Source organism: Parus major, chromosome 1A, assembly GCF_001522545.3.
Source record: "Parus major isolate Abel chromosome 1A, Parus_major1.1, whole genome shotgun sequence".
NCBI lineage: Eukaryota > Metazoa > Chordata > Aves > Passeriformes > Paridae > Parus > Parus major.
Window position 1 is genome coordinate 64,514,879 of NC_031773.1, and position 9,878 is coordinate 64,524,756.

A 9,878-nucleotide genomic window follows, 5' to 3' on the forward strand; every position below is an offset into this window, starting at 1 on the left:
CCAAAGAAGTTTCCAATAAGTCACTCATTGAAATTCAGGAAGAAAAAACCCCAAAGGGTAAAAATACCCCCATGTATCCAAGTTCTCTGAGGCCATTTCTTTCCCTCATCTGTGTTCCATCATCTTCTTCCTTATCCAAAAAAGTTGTGGTGTCCGTGGGAGTATGAAAAAACATTGGTGTGACCACGGAAAGGAACTCTCTGTCTGGCAGCAGAAAGCCATGCGTTATCCCGTCTCCAGGAACTCAGCCTTCCTTCGACAGTCATAAATATTCTCTGATGACAAAGCAGAGGGTAGTCATTGAACCAGACTGAATAATACTGTACAACCCTGAAAAGCACACCGGGATCTGTGCTCTGTCCCCAGCCACAACTAAGATCCACGGGAAACAACCCGACTGGCCTCTTGTGTAGGACACCCTGAGCTGCCACATCCACCCTCAGGGTGATTTCAGGCAGGAGTGTTGGACTTCCCTCTTTCAGAAGTCTCAACACACCTGGTGATCTCAAAATTTATCTGAGGACAGTGTCATCCAGAGCAGCCCTTGGTGAAGGATTTGGGGATGCCAGTGGGTGAGAGCTGGACATGCCCCAGCTGTGTGTGCTGGGACCCCAAACTCTCCACATGCTGGGTTGAGAGTTATCAGCCTCAACCACACATCAATGAATGGCACACAAAGGCTGAAGAAAGCACCAAAGCACAGGCTATCTCATTAATGATAGCTAGTGTATGCTATTAATGAGTACACAAGTAATTTTGTCACTTTTTTAGTTACACTCTGTCCTTGGGAGTTTTCAAAGTTCTCCAAAACATTTAGACAGAAGTTTCTGAAAGGGAGGGAAAAAAAGATTCATTATACCATTAACTTTACACTACATTGTGTAATCAAAGATCTCCTAATTTTCAGGGGAGCATTACTTGACATCTTGTTGCATAAATTCTGCTTGTGCAAGCAGACCTGAGAATGACCAGTTAAGTATGTCATAATCTTGCCAAAGTAATTGACGAGAAAATTATCTTCATGACCAACCTTCCCCTAGCCAGAAGAAAAAAAAGTTCTAAATATAAGACACTCTCTTCTGCTGTCCTCCTTTTCACTCCCCAAACCCCAAATTAATAAATTTACAGTGAATAAACAAATAATCACCTTATGCTTACCCATATGCCTTCTCCTTTTAGGTAGCCTTATAAATTAAATTTAATCTTGCCCTTCAAGGTAGGAACAAGTAATAAAAATAACCTGTTTATTAGTCAGTGTAGTTTGAGAATTATACTCGCATTTCTGCCTTTGAGACCATGAGGGATTGTTGACACAATGGAGGCCAAGCATGCATTTATGGTGCATGATATCACCGTGGGGCTCACAGAGGCAGTTTACTTATTCCACAGATGACTGCCACAAGAGAATGTAATTGCTCAATAATGTGTCAATGTACCCATGGGAAGCATTTAAGTCATCTGAGACCTGTATTGGGAACTTGCCAAGGACCCTTGCACTACCTCTAATTTGCATAAAATGGAGGAATTGTGGCCATCTTCTGCAGTAAGGATAAACAGAACAAGGGAGAAAGTCTGGACAAGTCAAAAAAAGCAGCCCTTTCTCAGAAAACTGAACATAACTGGAAGGGGAAAAACTGTTCCCCAGATTCAGGAAATAAAAGCTGCAAGACTGACAAACTTCTAAGTAGGTGAGTCAACACCAGTGTGGTACACTCCAGCACATGAGATGATCTGCACTGGGGACAAATTACCTCACCAAGAATTAAAGCCTCAGAAATATTACACCTGACTGAAAAAAAAATTATGAACAATGAAATCCTCATACCATCTCCACCACAGATTTATTTTTAAGTCATAAATCAAGTTAAAGTGGAACATCCAAGTGATTGAATATCAGTGTGAGGTAAATAACAATTAAAGCTCTCTGAACACTGCAAATCAAGTATCATCATGTAGAATCAGCTTAGTATCTATCAGTCTTTTCCATACTTCTGAAGAATTAAAGGGTCATAGGATGAGATCCAACTTTGTGGATGCCTACTTTTCAGCATGTAACTATGTCTATTGATTTTGAAAACACTGCCCAAATGCTTTAGTTCAGGTACATGAAAATATCTGGGTGAGCAAAAGCCTTGGTAAGAAAGGCATCACTGGAAGCTTTGGGAAGCTTTACAAGCTAATGGAAATTGTAACTCTCTCCAGTAAGATCCACAATACGGTAAAGAGACACCGCAGCTAAAGTGAGAATGACCAGAGTCCCCAGTAGCTGAAGCAAAACAGGAATTTACAGCCTTTCCCAGCATCCTATTGGAGAATCTTCCATGAATTTTCCAAATGGTATTGTCACATTTTCTGTTCAGTTTTCCCCCTCACAGCTCAGAAGAACTTGCCCTCTTGTAGCACAAATGGGTTCAGTCCCCATCCCCACAGTGAGTCAAAGGATCTGACTGAAGGACATCCACTGTGCCATGACATGATGCTCAGCTCAGGGCCCACATGTGACCCACTCCATGTAAAAAAAAATAAAAAATAAAATAATAATAAAAAAATCCTACTTCTGCTAATTTCAGGTTAGTCTTTCCATCTAGTTTTTCCTCCAGCCCTCCCTCCCACCCTGATCTGACTTTTCCCATTTCAAATGAGATTTAGAAGTCTGCCTAATGGCAGGTGGGTGGAGGCACTCCAGATACTATGTTTGTTGGTAGCCCAGCAGTTATTTGTGGTTGACTTTTTTGGTTGCCCACAGGAATTTCCAGGGTGGTGTAAACAGACAGATGTGGGTTCTTTTCTGCTATATAGATCACACCATAGAGAGATATCAAAGGAAAAAAACCAAGCCCATGAATAATGCACTAGTGGGAGCATTTGAAGCTCTGAACTTTAAAGGCTGGCCTCTGAATTTATTGGTTTAATTGTTGGGTATGGACACTTAGGCTGCCAGATAGCTTTTGAAATCAAAACATCACTGAAAGGTTTCCCGAATATTTAGAAGTTTATACAAAGTGGGCTCAAGTACTGGCAAACTCCAGGCTGGTCCCGCCCTGAAAGCACTGCCCTAAATCTTACATACTAAAATTGTTCTTTCCTTTTTTCCCTCAGCAGCACAGTGGTTTGATTTTTCACTTCAGTGAGGCATCTCAACAACTATTCCATGGCTCATTGCTGCTGTAATGCTGGGAAGCTGAAGGGGAGGGTTTCAAAGGTATGGATTAGTAAAGCCCCACTGATTTCAGGCTAATTCATACTAGCCAGGAAATTCTGCCCCTTGTTCTCTTTTTTTTTTTTGTTTGTTTCTACTGTTACCATTATGCAAATTCAACTTTTGCCATGTGATTTCCATGCTCGCACAAGAGACACATTGTGGCATTTTTAGCCTTGAGATGAACAACCAGCCCATGATTAAAATCACGTTAAGTCAATGGTGCAACTTGCTAACCATTCTTAGTCTGGCATTTCCAGCTAAAGCGTTTCTCATAATTTATTTTTCCAGGAGGATTTGTATATGTTTCTGTCAGTCTATTTTGGAGCACGGCAGGTTACAGAGGCACTTTGATTCATGGCTGGACCTGGATTATTTTAAGTAGAAAGAAAAAGGAGTCTTGGTTTTAACAGCCTTGCACTGTCATCTTGCGGTTGTAGTGCTCAGTTCCTCACCCTTATTTGGAAATGCCTTCAACAAGAATTTGATTTGAGCAGGAAGAAACAGTGATAGCCTCACTCCCAGGGCTTTGGTTTGTTTGAAGGCCTCCTTCCTGACATTCTTGAGACAACAAGACAGACTGACCTTACCAACTGTTTCCTTTTCAGTTTTTTCCATGTCCTTCCTTCGTGAGAAGAAAGCCTCGCCTCCTCCATAAAACCATCATTATTTAGAGAACTTAATCTCCTCCAGACTTACAGCACTTCCACTATGGACACCTGCTCCAAGACAAGTTTTCAGGGCATTGTTATGCACAGTCCTCCTTCCTACCTGAGTTTTAAAGAGGGAACGCTCTGCCACCATCAGCTCCTGGTGAGGGACAAATCTGTTTCACAGCTGAGGCAAATAACTTACATCATCTTCTTGGCTTTACCCACTAATCTCAATTTGCAAACAGCAATTATTTTTGCCTCTTTTCTGGACTGCTCAAGACATGAATCATGGGATTATCCTTGTAGACCCTTCCAAGAGTTAATTTCCTGAGCTTGTCCAAAAGACAAGAGAAAGCCCTTAGCCAGGCTTCCCCTCATCTCCACCATGCTGTTCCCAGCCAGAAAGCTGCTCTCCCATCTGCTTCCTCAACTCTTCCTGCTGGATAAAAAGAAAGCATATTCTGCAAAGATTGCCCAAATCCATCTCATCCCAGTGAAGCCTGGCCAAATCATCTATCAGTGAGTGACCAGAAATGAGGAAATCAACCTAACTAGTTACTTGGATGTGTGCAGCAGGATGTTACCCCAACTTAAACAACAGATTCCAAAAATTGCATCCATGTCCTCCTCAACAAGCAATACTTAGATCTCCTATCATACAAAATCCTCCTTACTGTTTTATCAATACCAGGAATCAAAAGCTTAAAAATCTATATTGTTTCTATTTGTGCTATTCCCTTCAGTAATTTGTCTCAAATTAGAAGTAAAAAATCCTCATAAGGTCACTCTTGTTACATTCAGTTTCAGCATCTCTATTTGGGCTGCCAATACCTTGAGGAAATGTTTATTTTTACAGAAACCACAGTTAAAATTAAGAGTTAGGGGAAAAAAATAAAAAATGGGTTTCTAAGGGACTTCATTTAGTATGTGGGGGAAAATCTAGTGTATTTTGATTAGAATTTTGTTACTATTTTTCATTTGAATGAAATTTAGAGTGTGAAAAATGAACTCCCCATTTTCAGAAAGAACTGTCTTACAGTTTAAAATGTTATAAACCATATTTACTTCAGCTTTTCTTTTACATGTGAAAATTGTTGTGATTTCACAAACAGATTGCCATAGGTAAGATTTGTGCATCAACCCAAAATCTTACTGCCTGCACAGGGATCCTCTGTGGGCTTTTGAATCCATTAAAGCACCATTCAGAATGTCTGTGAGGGTTATACTCTAAAACTCCCAAAATGCAAGGTATATATGCAAGATTTTTTTCAGCTATAAGGGATTTTAAAGGGTAAGAATTATCTATTTTGTCCTCACACTTTCAAAATGACTACATTTTAGTTTAGCTTCAGAAAACAAAACTTCTTCAGAGATAAAATATAAAACCACTGCAGAAAGAGGATTGCAAAACAATGGGGTAGTATGGAAATTTTGGAGCTGAGAGTTACCAGAAGTGTGACTTCTGTCATCAAACAAATGGACTGAAATTACAGACTCATAGAACCATTCAGGTTGGAAAAACCTCCAAGTCCAGCCTGTGACTGACCCCCACCTTGTCACCCAGACTAAAGCACTGAGTTCCACATTCAGTCATTCCTTGGACACCTCCAGGGATGGGGACACCACCACCTCCTGGGGCCATCCTTGCCAAGGCCTGACCAACCTTTCAGCCAAGAAATTCCTCTTGGTGTCTAACCTGAACCTCCCCTGGCCCAGCTTGGGGCCATTTTCTTTTCTCCTGTCCCTTGTTCTCTGGGAGCAGAATCTGACCCCCCTGGCTGCCCCCTCCTGTCATGGAGTAGGACGGAGTGAGAAGGTCCCCCTGAGCCTCCTTTTCTCCAGGTTGAGAAAACCTCTCTCAGCTGTTCCTGCTGCTCCAGGCCTTTTCCCCAGTTCTGTTCCCTTCTCTGGACTCACAAATATGAAGAATCTCATTTTTGTCATGCTTAGCAGATATGTCAGGAGATAAATCTGATGGACAAAGGGTGTGTGGGAAACTCCAGTCCCCATGCATGGAGATGCCCTTGAACCCAGGGACCGATAACCTGCAGAGGGCAAAGCAAACACGGGGACCTGGCTCAGCACCTGGGAGCAGGACGAGCTTTCATCTCCCCAGAGTGCAGGAACACACATCCCACAAGGCTGACAGCACTAAACCCAGCTGCTGCTGCTGCTGCAGGGCTCCAGGAGCAGCAGGGACCACCTCTGACAGCAGGAGCAGCATGCTAATTTCATCCTTCCCCTCTCTGCCAGCCCTGCCAGCCCGGCTGATAATTGGCACTAACTGTGGCCGTGGTTGCTGTGATGTGGCAGCTGTTTGCCAAGAGCTGGACTGAGACCACCAACTCACTTCAGACAGGCCACTAAACACTCATCTGAGGGTAACCACGAGGTTGCTCTCAACCTGGGTTCGATTCAAACTGGGGACTCCGAGGTGAAAAGGCTCCACATTCAATTACCAGTCCCCTGAGTCATCCCATCCACCCTCTATAGTTATTTCAAACTGCTTTGGTAAGCAATATCTGAGAACATTACATGTGTTCAAAATGCTAAAAATACACGTCTAAGAAGGCAGGGAAAAGATCAGATCGCTCAAAAGTACATTTTCCTTTATCTTTAAAAAAGAAAATAAAAAAAAGAAGAACATCATTCACTTTCAAGCTGTTTTTTCTTTTTTTTTTTTTTTTCAAATAGTTTTCCCACACCCTGCTTTCCCATTCCAATTAATTTTTGCAAATATCTTTAGAATACAAAAGAGAGACTGTTCTTGGAAGAAAAATAAATGTTCCTTTTACCTTTTCTATTTTCTAAGTAGTTAAATCAGTACTAGAAAGAAGGTGAAAGTACTGGGGTGGGTGGGGGGGTTAGGGGGTGTGAGAAGGGTAGCAGGAACAAAACAAAATGCTAAAAGATGGATTAAAAAGGCCCCACACTGAAAATGACAAGTCCCAGGGATTCCACCCAGGGTTTCTCAAATGTGCAGATTTGTTTTCAGAGTGACACTGCCCTCTGGTACCCCAGGATATGGTATTTTCAATGCAGCTCCGGAGGGTCACCAATCCATTTGTGTCACCTATCCTGGGATCTGACAACTCTCCCCAGGGGCTCAGTTAAACAAGTCTTCAGTTTTTAAACAAAGTGGATTTTAATTGAGAAGCACCTGTGGTGAGGGTCTACTAGCATTATTAAAAAGCAAATTTATCACAGTGAATCACAGGAGGAGGAGGTGGGGGAGCCAGCGGGGAGGGGGACTCCACACGTACGTCATACCTGCAACACAGAACCAGTCCTTTCATAGAAAACCCTTGGAGAAATGTGTAGGATTTGACTGCACCCCACAAAGAGTGTTTTTCCCAACAAGCTGTTCCCAGGGTGCTGAAAAGCTATCATTCATAAAAAATTATTGAGGGGGAAGGAGGTAGCAAAAGGGAGTTCAGGAGGCCAGGGATGCCAGTGGGAGCTGCAGAATGAGACCCTCTGTAAAGCGCGCACCTGTTTGTGGCCACCATAAAAGCTTAAATAGAAAGCCTAAAGTTCCAGATTTGGTGGGGGGGGGGGGGTGGGGAAAGAAGGAAAACATAATGAAAGCTTGTCTTAATATAAAAATAAACTTTAACCCATGGAGTGCAGACTCACAACAGATGGCTGCAATTTAGAAAAAAGCCCTAGCAAAGGGAAATACACAGAACTGAGGAGGAAACTCCTCCAGACTCATCTTGGTATCATCAAACATAGGCTTGGGGCAAAGACTGGAATTGCACCACTTTATAAAATATGTGGCTAAAAAACCTGCTTCTAAAATAAAATTTAATGTTGGCTTAGAGAGCAGTTGATAGGAGGTGCCAAGGTCTGTCTAAATGTAGTAATAAACAATTTCAGTAAGGAACAGTTTACCAGGCTACAAGAAGAGAGTGCAACCAACAGTTAGAAGATACACAAATGTTTACAGTGCTGTAATTTTAATGACACTATTAGTAAGATCCCTTGGTGATTTGCAGTGTTATGCACTCACTTTACCCTTGGTGAGGGGCAGAAATGATGTGCTCAAGCCTGTTGACCCAATTTAGAAGACTTACCCTTAAGGGAGAGGCTCCTCATAGGTATTAATCACTAAGGATTCTTTTTACCCTAAGAAAATAACTGGGCATTTTCACCCATTATCTCCTTATCAATATTTTCCCATTTATTGCACATGTAACACTGCCTATTTTCCCCCCTCCAGTTTATGTAAATCAATCTCACTTCTAATCAAAAGTAGGCACAGAAAAGAAATGCATGGTGCAGAATGAAGGGGCTAAGGAACAGAAATACCAGCCACTCTGCATCCCATGTCTGGTGGTTTTGTAAATGCTTTATCAACAATTTCAGAATTTGCTTTTTAAAAACCACTGCCAAAGTAAAAATCTACTTCTCTCCTGCCACAGTGCCTTGATCTGCAAGGCTTGCTTTAACTTTTTTTGTTAAGACACTGTCAGCTTGGACTTGCATGGACAGAGACTATTTACAAGAACATGGTGTTATAGGACAAGGGGGAATGGCTTCAAACTGAAAAAAAGTAGGCTTAGATTAGGTATTAGGAGGAAATTCTTCCCTCTGAGGGTGGTCAGGCCCAGGCACAGGTTGCCCAGAGAAGCTATGGCTGCCCCATCCCTGGAAGAATCAAAGGCCAAGATGGCAGGTTTTGGAGCAATCTGGTCTAGCAGAAGGTGTCCCTACCCATGGCATGGGGGTAGAATAAGATGAGTTTTAAGGTCCCTTCCAACCCAAACTATTCCATGATTCTATAACTGCTTAGATCTCTTTTTCTAGGGATTATCTTTTTTAGTCAGCCTACCTTGTATTTTCTTCTAGCACGCTCTTGCCTTCCTCCACTTTAATTCTTACATTTAACATTAACAGTTGAATAGTTCTGCAGAAAATATAGATAACTTCCTCCACAATTAATAGAGGTAATCTGCAAACCGATTCTTCTCCCCCAACTCCCCCCTCAAAAAAGCCCATGTATATGATTTCCATGACCTGCTCTGTGAGAAAAGTGCCAGCACAGAACATGCAAATGCTAGTGTTAAACTGATTCCTAGTCAAAGTTTTTTAAATACACTTAAAACTAACAATATACATAGGATTTATCATGAAAGCTGAATGCTTTTATAAGCAGTCATTAAACAGCTCACTATGCTGGCTCTGCTGAGGCACCATTAATCTGGGAGCTGGTTCTGGGCCCCTCACTGCTAGAAAGACATTGAGAGCTGGAGTACATCCAGAGAAGGGAACAGAGCTGGGGAAGGGGTTGGAACACCAGGAGCAGCTGAGGGAGCTGGGGACAGCTCAGCCTGGAGAAAGGGAGGCTCAGGGGAGACCTTCAGGCTCTGTACAACTCTCTGACAGCAGGGTGCAGCAGATCAGCACTGGTCTGTTCTCCTGAAAAACAGGAGACAGGACATGGGGAAATGACCTCAAGCAGTGCCAGTGAGGTTTATGGTGGCCATTTAGGAAAATTCCTCCTGGAAAGGGCCACCCAGCTACCCAGGGCGGTGGTGAAATCCCCATCTGATCCACTTAAGGTGAGGACAGGTGAGTCTTGCCCCAGTCTAAAATTGCAGAAAGGAATTAGGTATTCAGCATAGTGGAAAAGAAGATTAAAACCCAAATGAACTTAAATGCTGGAATCCAAAGTGATCATTTGTCGCACTGTATTAGGAATGGCAAAATATGACAGACTCTCTAGCTGGGTTGCACAAGACAGCAAGTTTTATTCTTCCAGATCTTCTTTTATAGACAGTTCTGAGAAGGTCTGGAAAGGTAAAATTCTCATTGGTCATTAAACTAACACATCACCATCATTGGACAGTTAGGAACACCACCCCTTGATTGTTTCTTGCAAGAAAACAACAAGGTGACAAACAACACCTGCAGAGGTTTTCCTTCTCTAAGGACTCTTTGAATTCCTCCTTAAGATTTCTCGGCCACAGAGAAAGTTCTGTGACTTAGTTTCACAGAAGTTCAAGCTAATGCCTGAAGCCTAA